Below are 17,955 nucleotides of genomic sequence, written 5' to 3' on the forward strand. Positions count from 1 at the left end.
AGTACAGAGAGTTAGACTTAGTTTAGTTAGACAAAGTCTTAGTACAGAGAGTTAGACTTAGTTTAGTTAGACTTGATTTAATTATTTTTTCAAATTTACAATCCGTTTATATTTTTGTTAATTATTTTAGCCAAATTCAGCCGTAAATTCAGGCTTTATCAACATTTTCATATCCGTCTCACTAGGATATTCTCTCAATCACTGACATTCTCTGCAACGCACTTTTTAAGCCAATCTGCAGGGTATGAAAAGCCAGTTGAATAAAATAAAAATAAAGCAAGGACAACTTTGAGAAAAGGGTTGCGTGTTGCTTTCAACCTATCTCTCCGTAGCATCCTTTTGCGCTCTTCATATTTAACTTGGCCTCCAGGCAGCTTGACTTCCGCTCCTGCTGCTGCCAGCTCCAGCTGCTGTTGCTGCTGTTGCTGCCTAGAGAATTCAGCATATTTTATTCTTAAATTATTTTTTCGCTGTTGTTTTAAATAGTACTTGTACTTTAGCCTACTTGTTACCAGCCACGGCTCGACTCGAGCAAGTTTCAGTTGCGTTCCTTGCGTCGAGTGTAAAGTGTCGAGTGCGCCTCGGGAGCCTCTGCTTCTGCCTCTGCCTAGGAGGGGCATCCTTTTCCTCTTTGAGGTGTTTAATTATGGAAGCCGCACAAGCTGCAAGTTGTGGCCGCTTAGTTAATTTGTTTTAAAGTTATAATGCCGACTTTATAAAGCTCAACTTCTGCTGAAACGCAATTTTCAAGCGTTGCTAGCGAAAATTAATTGCATTAAAACTAACGCCATTCGCAGCATATGCTGTGAAAACGCCACAGAAATATAACTATAAATGCAGGAACCAAAAAAATATGTATATATGTAGCAAAAGTTGAAGTTGAAGAGTGGAATATAAGTTAATTTTGTTGCAGACTTGGAATCAAATTTGTTTTTTTTTTTTTTTTTTTTTTTTTTTTACCTATGATTTTATTATGCATAAAATGCATCAAAATAATTGAAGTTTCAAATTCTGAACTTGAAAACATTAATAAATAAATAATAAATTTTTATGTTTATTTAATTTTTTTATTTCATGTATTATTTTATTTTATTTGACTAAGTAAATATTGAACAGGATTCTGTCCTATATAAAATAAAATACACTATGTTTCTATCCTAGGCTAGCCCTTGCCTTGGGCACACCTCTCAAAACTTCTTCCCAAGAGCTCTTCCTTAAGACTGATCCCAGATTAAACCTCATAGTTAAATTTATCAATCTACTATCAATACCGACACACTTACACTAATACTCACACACACACACACCCACACTCAGAAGCCTCTACCAAGTGTTGCTCAGTTAAGCAATTCTTCTCAGGCTTCACAAACTAGACTATTCAGAGAGCCTCAATAAGAGAGGATAAAGCATAAATGAACGGCATAGTGTAAATTAACTAAATAGAAAATGCTATCAAAAACTCTACGCCCTTTAATATTCATTCAGTACCATCTAAACAACTACACTGCAAAATCAAATTTCAATAAAATCCATTCACGTTGCTCTAAATTCGATACACTCAAGTACCTTGCCCTCATGCAATAGTGATAAGCGCGCATTTCAGTTTTTATTTTATTTTATTTTATTTTTTTACTGTCGCTAAAACACTTAAAATATAGTTTTTCAATGAGTTTGAACGAGTAGCGTTTGGCTCTCCGATAACACTGGAAATTTGCTGCTTGATATTAACAAAAGTCAATTGGAAACATATTGATAACAGGCACTGGAAAAGCTTTCAATTCGATTGCATTTAAGCTCAATTTCAATTACGATTGCATGTCCTGTGCAGCTACTGCAGTGTATGTGTGTGTGTCTTTGCTTCCTTTATTTCTATCTTATTTCGATTTTTTTTCCTTGTGGCGCAAAAAGTTTGTGAAAAGACATCCTGGCAGGAGATGCTGTGCACTTAATAAAGTTCTCTAGTATTTGAAGTCCTTTGCAACTGTGGAGCTGAGGTCAAGCATGTCACAGCCGCACACACACATACACAGAGACAATCTCAGTTGATTGATGACATCGATAAGTTTTTATAAATGGCACACATGTCCTGTGCCATGGAGAAATACCTGCAGCAGCAGTAAATTACGCAGAAATTTGCATTCTCTGGCCACGGCACGGCTCATGCTCGAGCTCAGCTCTGCTACATTTTTTCCGGCATTAGCCAACACTGAATAATTATGCTTGCAGCACAGACGCCATGCAAAAAAGAAAAGCCAACTGCACTTAAGTCTCGGGCTTAGTGGCTAGCCGCTAAAGAGAAAGAGACAGACAGACAGAAAGAGAGAGAGAGGGAAAGAGTGAGGGAACTTTTGCAGACTTGAACTGCTCTCGCGCTTAATGAGTGCCTGGCACAGCAGTCGCATACAAGTATGTACATAACTGCACTTTTGCCCATAGGCGAGTGTTTTGGTCTTAACAAAAGCCAAAGCAAAAGTCAGACGGAACAAAAAAATAAATACAACTAAAAAATAAAAAAAAACTCAAACAATTAAACTTTGACTGAGTTTTTGCAACTGCCAGACCAAAGCATAGTATATAGACCTGCTCAGTTATGCTAAACAAAATGAGTGTAAATGGCCAAGTGCACAACGGCTTATATATGTATATGTGTGTGTATATAGTGCGTTTGACACTCTACAGAAGCAATGCGAATGTTTTGGACTTGTTTGCAGCCAACGAAAGGCGAGAATGTTACTTAAAATAGTTCAAAAGTTGCCAAAAGTTTAGAGTTTGCTGAAAATTTTTGAGTTTTAGAGCATTCTTTTGTCAATAGTTAAAGTGAATATTTCATAAATTTAATATTAGAATACTTGACATAATTTCATGAGCTATTGCCGTTTAGATTTTAAAGACTTATATATTGTCTTATACACGAATTCAACAACAGCCAACTCTACACAGAAAGCTCAACTGTTAACTTAACGAAATGTATTTTCATATACTCACGAAAAGCTCTGTGCTTTGCTGCTCCTGTAGAAGACTGTAAGCAAAGCTTTTGCTATAAAATAAAATTGTAGTATATTATAAATGTTTCACTGATAGTAAGTATATTGTATAAGTATGCGAGTCAATGCAAGCTTTTGCACAACGTATAAAATGTAAGAATTTTATAAAAGGTATAAAATATAAGACAAGCTGAAACTGCTAAGACAGCTGGGAATTGTAAGACTTCAGACACGAGAGCTTTGAGCGTATAAGATAAAGACCCATATAAATAGGTGAATTCTCAAATAGCTTATATATACATAACAAGTATAAGAATTCAGGGAAATATAAAAACTCATGGAATGTTTGATAAACATAACTTATACAGTAGGAGAGGAAATATGACAACTTTTGGGAAATACTTCACGTATTCAACTACAGTCGAAATAGGAGACTCTTTGAAAGAGTGTAAGAGTTGACTTATACTGTATATTTATACGACTACGAGGAAACATGTAAAGTATAAAGAAGTAGAAGGCTCTGCTAAAGTGAAGAGGACCCAACTTATATACGATACACATTAGACTATGAGGGTAATATGAGAGCATTTGCAAAATATTTACTGCTGCCAATAGAAGTAGAAGACTCTGAAAAACTGAACTACTTTGTACCATAGACCTTAAAGGACGAATTTATGCTCACGATTTGCCCATTTAAACTTACATACAAAGCAGTTTAAATTGCTAAGCAATTTCCCAGAATCTATTGAGAATGGGATATCAGCGTATAGTGGGATTTTTATACCAGTATCTTGAAAAGCTTTACAGACATTACTCCGAATACCGAGTTCTCTGTTTTAGATCGAATAAGTCTCAAGCTTTTACTTTAGCTTCACCTTGGCAAACACAAAATAGTTACAAAATAGTTAAGCTTTTGACATTTGCCATAAATATAAAACATAATAAGAGCAAAACTGTTATACAGCATTTTAAGAGCGACTCTTAAATTGTCTCTGTCTATAAACTCTTAAAAGTAGGCAGACATAAAAAGTAAATAATAAGCCATAGAAAATAAATTTCGTTGTCGATTCATGAATAATGTTTTGTACAACATTATTAAATCTAATTGGTATAGTTTTGTGGCTTTCAGTCGATTTGCATTTACAACTATTTAGAAATTTATTCCACTAGTATAAAAATGCTTCATTTTGTGAACCGCAAATGCTGTCCATAATCATGATGAATTTCACTGTTGTGGTGCAGCATAATATAGGCAAATTACAAAATGGACAGAGTGACAAACAAACCGGATAACCAGCGACTGAACGACCCTCCCACTCCTCTGGACCAACCCCTATGCAGCAGCTGACCGACTGAGCCCACAGCCTGTTAACAAGACAACGATAACAGCAGCAGCCGAGTGGTTGGCGGAAGAAGCCAAAGGGGCTTAATGTTGGCTAAAAAACTATAATTTCTCTAGTTGGGGACAGCAACAGTCCACCACACATACACACAGAGACACACACACACACTCGGGTCTCAGCTTTTATTATTGTGGCTTCATTTGCCATGTAAAAACAGACCCAAAGAGTTAGAGGGATGAGCGGATGAGTGGAGGCAACTTAGCGCTCGCATCTGAAATGAAGAATCTACAACACTCTGCCTGATGTGTGTATGTATAAACTTATATGTATATACATAAATTTATATGTATGTATGTATGTCGCATTTATGGTTATATATGTATAGACTTGCAAAAAATATTAGCCGAAAACAACAAATAGAAATAAAAAAAAGAAAACCGGATGCGTATTGCTCGAGAGTGTGAACAACACTTGTGGCTTTGAGGTCAGACGCATGCAAAATAAAATACATTGAGAGAAAAATTAGATATACAAGTTTACGCTTTGGACTGATTAGCTTGTTTGAATTCGAGTCTGAAGGCAACATAAACAGTATGACTGTTAGTAGAAAACTTTATATATGTCGGACTAAAATGCAAGGGCTTTATAATATATAATAATATAATATAATATAATATAAAATAATTTTTTTTTTTTTTAAATTTATTTCGTTTATTTACTTATTAATTATTTCTTACGTCAAGTATTGAATTCTAATATTTAACAGTAGAGCATTTTGTACATAATATATTTTTTAACTCTTTATCAAAGTATAATTCGAATGTAATTATTACATTCAAAATTGAATTCAAAAAATGTAGTATTAAACATTAAATACAATCTAAAAATTAAAATTATCTTGATTTGATTTTTTGGTACAATTTGTATGCTTTCTAAACACAAAGAAGTTTCCAATAAAAAAAAAAATAATAATAATAATAATAATAACAAGATCACACAGTTATTTATGCTCACAGATATTAATTTGGCTATTATTTTTTAATAAAAGGAATAACATATTTTGTAAAACTGAAAGGCTTAACAGCTGATTATCGACTTAAAATAGTGTTAAGCTTATAAAGCAAAAAAAAATAAATAAATAAAAATAAATAATAATGAGAAGGAACTCATATTCATTCATATGAATTCATAGAATTTCATATAAGCAAATTTAACAAATACTCCAAAATAGAAAATAAATTTCAAGTGTTGCAAACATAACTTAAAAAGCGGTTGAATAAACTTATGCTCTAATTATATAATTCATAAACTTGTGTTAATTTAATTTCTACTTAACATATGTAGATCTGTTTTGTTGGAGATCTCCTCATTTTACCAATAGCCGCATTCGGGATTAATCTCACGATTAACTTTCACATTTCAGCAAGTGTCAGCTAAGCTCGTTTTCTCTCGCAAGCAGTTTGTGCAAATTTATTTTTATTGCGGCCTTTGTTTGCAGGCAGTGTAACGCGTGTGGGTGGCGAAATGACCACAGATACAATTTCTGTTGCCACCAAGTAAATGTTGACGCTTGGCATAGACAAATACACCAAAAAGAGAGCGGTAGAGAGAGAAAGAGTGAGAGTCAGTCAGAGAAAGTGAGAGGAAGAGGTTACTTGGCAGCTAACCCGTTTGAAGTTTGTTTTATGCTTCCGCACACTTGACATTACGTTGCCATTGCACTTCCTTTCGCCTTAACACACTCGCTCCCTCTCCCCGCCCCCCTCTCTCTGTCTCTATCTTTTGCCTCATTTTGCTTGTTGTGGTTCATTTGTGTATTTTGTGGGCGTAGGCCGTTTTCTGCCTCTATTCAATTTCACGTTGACTCCAGTAACAGCATGTAAGTAGTTGAGCACGAGTCCGGGATCCGTAGCGTCTCCCTTGGGCTTATTGGTGACACTCTGATAGCAAATTATTACAGTCTGATGAGTTGCTCTGGCTGATGAATGTTGGTTTGCCAATAAATTATGCTTTGGGCGCTGATAAACCAAACCAAAAGAGGAGAAAATCAAATTGTTCGCCCAAAGCATTGGCTCCTCGCTCTCTCTCGCTCTCGCGCTCTCTCGCTCTCGCGCTCTCTATCTTTCCTGCTCAGTGGCTGTGGCACATAAATTTGTTTGCTTTATTTAAGTTTAGTGGAAAAAAAGGGAAACTTGTTTGCATGCCTTCTAGTGGCTCTGTCACGTGCCTCATTTCATTTTTCGATCTGTCTCAAAACTAAATCGCGTCACAGCTGCTGCGCCTGGGCTCTAGCTGTCAAATGGTATTTTAAGCAGAAACTTAATTAAACTGCGTTTTAATCACACCGAATGGCGGCAGCAAATGTGCAAAGTCGAAAGCCAAATTAACCGCGTGCATAACTCAAATTGCTGCCGCAGCCAGGGACAATGCGAGGATAATGCCAAAAACCGCAAATGTGCGCAATGCCAATGCCCAAAAATATTTTTCCAAGAAATTAATTACACAGAACGAGCTGAGCTGAGCTGAGGCAGGAGCAGGGCTGCCGCAGAGCCACTTACAGAGCTTCCACTTTGCTCTGCTTCGTTTGCTGTGCACGTGTGTGTGCGTGTGTGTGTGTGTGTATTTTATGGACACCGCAGCATCAGGCCAAAGATATGGGCGCTTGCTACACATACCTGTGTATCCTTATTGGCCATATAATGCGCCTCGGCAACAGCTGCTGCTGCTGCTTCTCCTGCTGCATTCCATTGCTTGGCAGCAAACCGCAATCCTTGCAATATAAACTACTTTGCGGTTCAAAGTTGATGTCTGAAACTTTTGCTGAATGCTGTGCGTCTGCAAGTTAATTAAAGTGCTTTATAACCGGCTTACCTGCACAGACCCCAGCCCCTCCCCAGCCCCCCATCGCTGCCTTGCCCTTTGTCTCCCACAGAGTGCGCGGCTTAGCTTGTTCCACTAAAGCAATCGCAACAGCTTGGAGTTTATCTCAAGTTTGTTGACTTTTCGCGGCTCTCCAAAGATCTCTCTCTCTCTCTCTCTCTCTCTCTAGCGAATCACTAAAAGCGCTTTGCATCTGTTGTTGCGTTACCTATTTTTAATCGCATTACGAACCAATAGCTGAGTGAATGAGTAGCTCTAGCATAAAAAGCGAATTTTTTTTTTGTTTCTACTCGAAATTGTTTTATAAATCGGAAGCAGAAGAGTGAAACTAGAGCTCTTCAATAATTTACATTTTCAAGCAAATATCTTAGCGCGCTGAAAAGTATGCTATGATTTTCTTGAAGTTAGTCTAACTGGCAAATGTATTTTTTTTTTTTTTTTTTTTTTTTTTTTTTAAATATGTATTATTTTATTTAAACAGGCTTTCTACTACCTAGTTGGCAGCTTAACGAGTTGGACATAAAGGCACGATTATTTACAGTAGGACACTACAGAATTTACAATAACAATTTACATAAACATCAACAACAACAATTAACATAAATAACAGTAACCATAAGTTAATTAAATCACATTCAATTTTTTATAAAACATTATTCTATAGGAACCTCGCAGGGAGGTCCTGTGGATGGCACTTCCTCAGTCTTCTTTTCCTGGCTTCTTTGTTGAGCCTTCTCGCCAAAGGGTTTGGGGGCAAATGGATTGTAGCATGATTTTTTAAAGACACGGAGCGTAACAAGTTCACTTATTATTTTCTTATACAAATATTTGTATACTATACAACAGAAATATACTAAAACAAATTATAAAACGAAAAAAAAAAAAAATATAAAATAAAATATATATATATATTTAGTTATCATACTATTTAGTTTTATATAAAACAGCTTAAAAATCAAAACATTTTTAAAATAATTCTTAGAAATGAATAAATTGTCAAAATCCGCAAAAGTTGCCCTAAGTTTCACCCATTAAAAATATTTTGTGTACTGCAAACTATTCAAGTTTTTGTTCAACATTTCATAAGCAATAATGCACAAGCTGTGGTTACTGTTATTTGGGGCGAAGGGCGTGGCTGTTTGGTAGTTAATCAACAAGCTGTTGGCCACAGCATTTTACTCAATTATGCAAACGAAATGAACACGAGCTGGGCGACGACGACCCCAGGATGGCCAAGCCAAGCCACTAAATTGAACGTAACTTACAAAAGCCACGACTCGTGTCAAAGGAAGCTGCCAGCAGCAACAGCAACAGCAACAGCAACAGCAACAATTGCTGAACCCCATAGCAAGAGGAGCAGCAATGTTGCTGTTATGTCTAGAACTAAGCAAACTTTGTTTCCCTTCATATCAACTTGTAAAAAAAGAAAAAGCTAAACCAAACAACTCATTTACGTTTTATTTTTCGTATATTGAGAATAAAGTAAGCTGGGATATATTGGTTTTGGGCAAATGTATGTAACGAAGTTAAAACGTGGCTTATAGAGATATTAATGGGATGAAAGTCAAATTTAATGTGTGCATAATAGAATTGTTTAGATATCGTGTAAAGGTTTTAATGGGTTTTAAATACATATAAAATCAATTTCAAGGAATGCCTCGCTTATATTTCTTCAGCTCTATTTTTTTTTTTCTTTTATATAAATTGCCGAGACCTATGAAAGATTATAAAAATTACAGCCAAAATAAATCAAAATTTCTGGGTATAAAAAAAAAAAATAAATAAATAAATAAATAAAATAAAATAAAATAAAAAATATTTATTGAAATACAATAAAATAAAAAATGTTGGTGTAAATTTCTTTTCGAGATTGGCTCAAAAATGCAATTTTTCATAAAAATTAAAGCCAACAAAATTTTCTAAATGTCCAAAGAAATTAACAAAAATTTTGTAACAAATTTCATTTTGAGCTGAGTATAAAAATGAAATTTATTTTCCAAAAATAAGCGACATAGTTGACATCAGTCAACATCAGCTAAGCATTTCTAGCACAGTCAAATTGTGATTGATTTATTCATGCATTTGAAAGCTCTAACAGATATCATTCATATGCTTAGCTTATCACTTTAATTGGCATAGTTTTGCATATGTGAAGTTTTATATCTCTGCCTGACTTAACTCCAATGCAAAAGTGCAAAAGCTCTCAAAATAAACACAGCTCCGCGTTCAGGGTATTTTGCAAGTCAGATGCATGAGAGGAGCAAACAAAAGTCCAGCTTGTTCACATTTTCACAGCAGCAGCAGCAGTAGCAACAACAACAACATGAGCAGGAGAAGCAGAAGCAGGAAGCTAACATGAAAATTAAATAAGTAGCAGCTTAAATAACTTGAGGGTCAACAACAAAGCAGCAGCGTGCGCGGCAAGCTCAATGCGAGCAGTGGAAGTAGAGACTTGGCTTATAAAAAAGAAAAATGTGAAAAATAAAAAAATAATAAAAGAAAACAGAATAAGAAAAATCAAATAATAAAGCATGAATAAGTAAGGACTATCTAGGGAAAGACACCGCAGCACAAAAGGTCATCCGGGCCAGCCAAAGGTGCGAAGTCAATGCGCTGCTGGAGGGGAAGTCGTGTCTCACTGACAACTTGAGGCAGATCAAAAGGAGGCACAGCAGGCGACACGTACAGGGACAACTCCATGAGTATCCCTCCCCTTCTGTGCGTGTGTGTGTGTGTGTGTGCCAGGTGTGGTCCTTTGGCAGGCACGTGCTTTGTTGTTAGTCCTTAACAGTTGGTAGCTTATCTAAACGGCCACAAGAATGTCGTCTATTCAAAACTTTTGATTCAAACAGTTGCCATGTGGCAGTTGCTGTTGCTGTTTCTGTTGTTGTTGTTGTTGTTGTTGTGACAGCTGCTCTGCATTTTGATTTGGGTCTAGAATCTGCAAAAATATTTATTTAATTTTAACGCTCAATATGAACTCAAGCAGCCGTATAAAATTTACCTATTTACTGTGGCAACAAAACCAACTGCTGCTGCTGCTGATGCTGTCCAACTATCAGTTAATCGGCATACGACAAACATTTGCACGTTTCCTATCAGCTCTGGCCAGCTCTGTTTGACAATCGACCATCAGTTCAATAAGTCAGCTCGTAAGCTAAGTTTGTTAAAAAAAAATACAACTCTCGCCTGTCGCCAGTCTCCCATTTGTCTCACTTGCCCAGCTCCGGCTGTGGCTCCTTGGACAGTCGTATAATCATTTACTCGTTCCAATATCTGAATGGAACAAAATCTATTTCAATCTCTCTAACCCAATTGCGTTTCCGCCCCGGCCAAGACAGCAACAACATGCTCTTCATTCGACAGCGTTAGCAATTTGCCTCGCAAGTTTGCTTGCTTTCTTCTTATGTTCACTGATACCCTGTAAGAAGTGAGCAGTGCTTGAAGGGGAGTAAACTCACTAAGTTGCTTCTCATTTGAGTAGGGCAAGTATAGAAAGAGAAAGTATTTTAGACGTAGACGAAGTATATTGCTTGTATAAAATTATTAACTATATGTAATTAGTTTTTTTTTTGCTCTTTTTCTTTTTGCAATCTTAAAAAAAATAAGAAAAAATATATTAACAGGCAGCAGTTTAATGCTTTTTTAATCACATATGTAGAGCGAATATGACAGTATTATGTATTGAACTTAAATTGGAGTAACTCCGAAGCTCAAACGTTTAAATAGCTTTACAAGTTTCACTTTAATTATTTGGGCAGCCTAAGCTCTGCTATGCTTTGCTTTTCATCTTGAATAGTAAGAATGTTTTTTATTTGGATATCGATAGATAATTTCTCCTTTTATTCCTATTGATTTAATATATCCGCAAGTAAGTTTCACAATAAATAAATAATTATTATTTATTAAATTAATTAATTATCATTAAATTAAATTATTTTTTATTTTTTTGTCTATCTATTTTTTAAATATTTTATTTTTTATTTATTTTATATTTATTTAATTATTTACTTATTCATTTATTTTTTGTTTATTTTATTATTTTTTATTTACTCATTTAATTAATTATCATTAGTTTGAATTATTTTTATTTATTTGTCTATCTATTTATTATTTCTTTTATTTTTATTTATTTGTCTATCTATTTATTATTTATTTTATTTTTATTTATTTTATTTTTATTTATTTTATATTTATTTATTTTTTATATTTTTGTTTATTTATTTAATATTTTTAAATATTTATTTGTTTATCTCTTTTTTTTTACTTATTTATTTATTTTTATTTATTAGATTAATTATTTATAATTTTTTTACATCTTGTTATAGAGCATCTCCGCTGGCTGCAACTCTGCAACGCAACATGCATTCGTTTTTTTCTCTCTCTCGTTCTCTCTCTCTCTTGCTCGACTTGGTTTCACAGCTGTGGATTGTGGTGCCGTTTGGGTGGTGCATTTGTGCTGTTACCACTTTATTTGCTTACCAGGCAGCCCGGCCCGCAACCAGCTGCAAATTGTCGCATTAAAGTATTGTGCATTCGTATGTGTGCGTGTGTGATGGCAGATAACTGTGCATTGTGTTTGGTTGGCTGACAGCAATTGACACAAATGAGCAGCGGCAAATTGTTACCTTTGGCCAACAATATTTATTAATTGTGTGTTGCGGCTTTGCGTTATGTTAATTAACGTTGTTATATCGATTCGCCTGAAATCAAAGCTGCAATGCACTATAAAAATCACAGCAGTGTGCAAGGCCACGCCCTCATGAATATGACAAGTGCACAATTGGAATGGGAATTGCATGTGTGTGTGTGTGTATGGGTGGGGGAGGGAGAGGGAGGAGCAGTGTGGTTAGATGGGACAATATTATGACTACCATAGCCACAACATGACCAACTGCTAAAAAGAATCGATGGCCACAACGACAGCAGGTAACGGCAGCAGGAGCAGGAGCAGGAGCAGGAGCAGGAGAACGAGCAGCAGCAGGAGCAGGAGCAGCGGCAGCAGCAATGCATTAATGCATGTCGTGTGGCCATCGCTCGCTCTCAAATTGCATTTGAAGCTGGCCAACTGCAACGGTTGGTATTTGCTGGGACGGTGGTGGGCGGGGAGTCACATGCAGTCGTGCTCCAAACAATGGGCCAAATACAAAATAGCAAATAACAAAAGGCGGCCACACAAATAACTCACGACAATGCAACTTGAAATGAAGATAGATGCCATTGCTCGCCCCCTTCGCCCCCTCTCCTACTGCCACTCATATGCGTATGAATGATGAACAGAGACGGTCGAGTGATAGAGGGAGAGAGGGAATGTGCAGCACATTTCAGCTATGTGACACACTAACTGCATGAGTGAGTGCATTGCATGAATGCCTGACAGCCCGACTGGCTACCGACTTGCCGCCGTCTCCCGTCTGTCCCCTCCGGCCAGGGCTGCCGATGTGAGTCAAGTTATTGTGCGTCACATCAAATGAATTGTTGTTTATATGTCTCGTTTTGTCTGTCCGTCACACTCACGCACTCTCTCTCTCGCACACACACACATTGACAAATAGCTGACGTTATATTTCAAGCCATTTAACTGCCGCCGCGCTTTATGCAACACTAAATTGAAATAAAAGACAAACTGTAATGCGAAGCCCTGCACAGCGCATTGAACCCAGCGCACAGTCGAGTGCATAGTTGTGCATAATTCTCTCATTGATTAACACTCGACGCACACAAGACAATTAATTAACAAGAGTGGAAGCCACTTCAGAGAAATAGCTTCAGTCTAGCCACCAGTCAAGGCTGCGCAACGCAAGCCAAGGCAAGAAGTCCAAGGACCTGGCGTGGCCCTCGCGGCGCAGAGCAAATGGCAGCGCTGCTGGTACGTGACAATAGCGAATTTTATACGATTTCTCGCATAATGAGGCAGCAGAGAAAAAGTTGACATCAATTGCAAAAGCCAAACAGCAAAGCCCCAACGCTTAAAGCCTTCAAAATGCGGCGTACGTCAATTTAAACGAGCTTTGATGATTTAGTCAAGCGGCTTGAAGGATTAGCGAACATCCGTTGGGGTGGGAAATACCCTTTGGCTGTTATAGTTGGAGTTCGAGTTGGAAACATATTCATTTAAGCATACATATTGTATGAAATGATCTATCTATCTATCTATCTCTTTTCGCGAGATCAACCGAAGATATCTTATCAAATGGCTATCGCTCTGAGCAGGAGTCTAATCGATTCGATTGAATTTCAGTAACTAAGCAAAAACTGAAAAAGTCTGGTCTGCCCTCTCACACACACATGCACACACTCAAGCAAATGTACGTTAGCGCTTCTCTAGGAGAGAGCCTCTATTCCTCACCTGAGATCGACTATATCAAGTAGTGGCTCTTCATACTGAGGCTGCACCTTATATAGACTAGACTCTTTTTGAAGACTAACAGCGCATTGAGAGGAGGCCTATTGGGAGGATTGTGCCTTCTTATTATACTTATTTATTTAATAATAATAATAATAGAAAATGCATAGAACACACCTTAAAAACAACTTTAAGCCTCTTCAAGGAAATATCCAGTAATTACTAGATAACATTTTTATATTTTATTTTTGCATACATAACATTTTTGAATAAATACATTTTGCTTGTATTTATTTTGCAAATTAATTCGAGATCCCTTGAACAACTTTTACCATATATCCATATATCTATCTACTTTTGATCTCAGATTTAATCAATTAGAAATATCAACTGCAGGGTATTCAACAGTCGAATGGCGGAACTAAAATATGGCTTCCACATATACATAGCTATGGAAATGCAAGATCTCATAGATTTTCGCTGTCAAGAATTTTTGAAAATAATTTTTGGAAAACATTTTAACATAACCCGGACAAGCGTCATGTAAATATGTGATGGGCACCAGGCGAAATGCAAATGTTGCAGCACACAAAGCAAGTATGTGTGTGTGTGTGTGCGTGTGCTTGCTGCATTTGCGCTCAGGCATATCAAAATGCATTCACAAAATATTTATGCTAATATTTTCGCCAGTCAAAAACTGCAAGAGCGGAAATTCACTCGACGCTTTTGTTGTGCATATTAGCTGTTTACACAAAATTTCACTCTCTCGACCTGGTTAATTTGGACCGTTAGAGCGCTTTTATTGGCTAACTCAAAACGAGAGTTTGCCGCAAATATTTATGGAGCTGAAAATGGGAAATTCAAATTTGCTGTACAGGTTGAACTTTCCGGTATATCCATTTCGTTGGCTATAATTACAAAATAATAATAATTTTTTATTATTATTTATTAAATGCAATAAATAAAAAATTAGTTTTCGGAGTGCAATATATTAGCTACCCAGGTATTTTATTTATTTATATATATTTTTTTTGGTTACATAAACAAAAATAAAAGTAGCTTAATTGCACGCTGAAACTCAATTATTTTTAATGAAAATTTTTTACTCTTGAGTTAAATCTGGAATATATAGTTTTTCTTTTTTTTTATATAAAAAAAAAATATTAAAAATTTGACTTCTAAAATCTAGAGCCATATTATCTTGTATATTATATATATTTATTTTTGAATTTTATATAAAAAAATAATTTAGAATTCATATGAAAGTTAAAAAATAATTACTAAAAATTCTTAAGCCACAACTAAATCTAAACGAGTTCATGATTTGACTTGCAATGCCCGGCTAATCTATGTTTATTATATAATTTATTATAATTTAATGCAGCCCAGTCTATGCTGGAGACAGCTTGCTGTGTGCATTGCTCAAATATTTGTACGAGCCAGTTCCCAGTGGCAGCACTTTTGATTCATCTTCATTAATCTTGCCGCAACAGTGATAGCCTTTTCGGCCAGCCGGTTTCTGGCCAAATTTCTCGCTGAATGGAACTGCATTAAGCCTCAAATGTGACCCAATACACTCAGGCTCTCGCTCTCTCTCTCTCTTGCTCTTCCCATGTCTCTGCTCTCTCTCTCTCTATCTCTCTCTTTCTCTCCTTAGGGAAATGTCAGCGTGTCCGGCGACCAAACACGTCGCATGCATAAATGCAATTTTTGCCCCACACACGAATGCAGCTTTGTGGTTGTTGTTGCTGTTAATGTTGCTGCTGTTGCTGTTGCTGCTGATGTTGCTGTTGCTGCTGTTGCTGATGTTGGCACTGCAGCTGAAGTTACTGTCATGTCAGTGCTTGCCGAGCAGAACGATATTTTAGCTTCATGTATACATGGTCGATGACAACAACAACCACAGCAGCAGCAGAAGCAGAAGCAGAAGCAGCATCGAGTGCTGCACTTTGTTGTGTAGTCGTATAATTTCAACAGCCTGTGCCAGGCATGTGTTTGCACATGTTTGTTGCCATTGTTGTTGTTGTTGCTGTTGTCGCTGTTGTTGTCAACATGTTGTCCACCAAACTGGACACTCTTGACTGCCTGCCGTCCGACACATACAGCTTCAGCTCGCTTGCTGGCTAGCCCGATCACTTAGCGCACAGCCACAGCAGCGATTACTGGCTGCATAAAACACATTAAACATGCCATAAGCTCCAATCCAGCCAACCATTAGACACAGCCGGCAATGAAGATGGCTGCACACAGCTGAGAGTCGACAGGATAATGCCAGGCTAAATATTATATGGTTAGACTTGGCACCAACAAGGCTGTGATACATGCGTATTTATATAAACTCGGTGAGATGAAAAGAGAGTGAAAGTGTAGAGTGAAAGAGAGAAAGAGAGGGAGAGAGAGTAACTGAGGAGATAGGTCTCTCTGCTAATTCATCACTCGCCGCTTAGTTTGTCTAATGGGAATCGGGTTAGTTCGTAGTTTAAGATGCTCATTTGCTTTATTTCTTAAGTTTTGCAAAAGAGTAGATCTGTATATGCTAAAGCAAATATCTGAGATAGGGGCATTCATGGATACGAATAGCCAGAGCCTGAGCTACAGACGTGATTAGATAAACAGATTCACATTAATACGGTTAAATAGGCTGGTTTGCATAGACAAAGAAAGACTTTATATGAACTGCCAAGGGTTCTACTGAAAATTTAATTTATATTTTATTTATTGTTTTTAAGGATGTATTGACAAAACCAGAATTAAGAATTTGGTAATAAATTAAAAAAAAAAAACATACCTAACTATATAATATATTTTATTTATTGTTTTTATATTATTTATATATATTGACAAAGCCAGAGTTAAGAATTTGGTAAAAAATAATATATTTTATTTATTGTTTTTATATTATTTACATATATTGACAAAACCAGAATTAAAAATTTGGTAAAAAATTAAAAAAAAAATATACTTTACTTATAATATATAAACTTACTAAAAAATATACTAAAAAAATTAAAAATTATCCAAACTATCTTATATATAAAGAGCAAGCCCTTTCTATTAATCTATTATGCTATAATTATTTTTTTTTATTGAATTCGTTATATATTTATTTATTTATTGTTTAATCAATCCTCTAAAAATAATAATATAAATTTTTAATATTATACATATACATATATTCACATTTCTATCTGTCTGGCACATTTATTTGTATTATATTCAATCTCTTAGTCTAGACTTTACTATGACTTCCATCATCTCACGCTGCTTTAAATCCCATTATTTGCAAATCAATTTCCATAATACATATAAAAGGGAGCTCTCTCTTTTTATATTCACTCATCCACATGTCTCTTTCAATATTTGCTTGACTAGTCGCTTGTAAGAATCAAAATTAAAAATACCATTTACCTCGGCCTCAGCTCTCTCCCTTTCTCTCTCTCTCTCTCTATCTCTCTGCTTGCTGTCTGTTTGCCCACCTTTCTGCCCACCTATCTATCCACCTGCAGCTGCATATCTACTAATCCCACATTGTATTTTACTGCTACGCCACTTGATGCATCATCAGAACTTATATCGAGCACTGGGATAATATTTTCCATGACTCTATACCACATATTCATATACACATGTGTGTGTGTGTGTAATTTACATGGAGGTCGTTGGGCTGTCAGTTAAAAATAATAAAAAAAAGAAGAGAGAGAAAAGAAAGGAAAAATGTTTTGCAGTTTCGCATGTTGAAATGCATAGAAAACTTTCATGACAGGCAGGCAGACGGTATGAAATGAAGCGAGCAGCGGGAGGGGCAGCGGGGTGGGCAGCATAACCTTCAATACAGTAGCGTGTATTTTTCAATTTTGTCGGTGCAGAAGGAAACGCGTTGATGCTGCCACGCCTTGCTGTGGCAGCTCTCGCTTTGGCTGCACAAAATTTCACCGCATGACATTCATCACAGCGCAACCAAAATGCAGATCCCTTTTGCCCTAAGCCTGGCCTCTGTTGGCAGCTGGTGGGGGTGTCACTGGTTTTTTGTTTGCTTTAGATATTTGTGTTTGTTTTGCCAGCGTTACAGCGGAACATGTGCGTGTGCGTGTGCGTGAGTGTGTGCGTGAGTGTGTGTGTAGCCAAAACAAACATTGCAAAATTTATGTCGTCTCATAAATTTGTAGCATAATTCTGACGATGCTGCAGCCGCCACTTGAAAATGTTTGGCTGCAATTTTGCTTTTTGGCCAAGCGAACGACCCGACCGAGACCCCACAAAAAAGAACCTCAGAGCACAACCTCCCCCTCGCCCCACTGGCCCCATCCACAAACTCAGTTGCCCCAATGGGCAGACTAAGTTGTCTGTGCCAGCTCGTTTGGCCTTTGAGCTCTTGGCCCCAGAGAGCTCGCTAACTCTCTCG

At 36.6% G+C, this 17,955-nt stretch overlaps 1 protein-coding gene across 2 annotated transcripts in view; it reads left to right on the plus strand.

Moving 5' to 3' along the window:
• Nucleotides 1–17,955, plus strand: part of CadN2 (Cadherin-N2) — a 177,801-nt gene that overhangs the window by 63,627 nt on the left and 96,219 nt on the right. The window lies entirely within an intron of this gene.

Source organism: Drosophila navojoa, chromosome 3 (assembly GCF_054131105.1).
Source record: "Drosophila navojoa isolate 15081-1374.11 chromosome 3, UAZ_NAV_1.0, whole genome shotgun sequence".
NCBI lineage: Eukaryota > Metazoa > Arthropoda > Insecta > Diptera > Drosophilidae > Drosophila > Drosophila navojoa.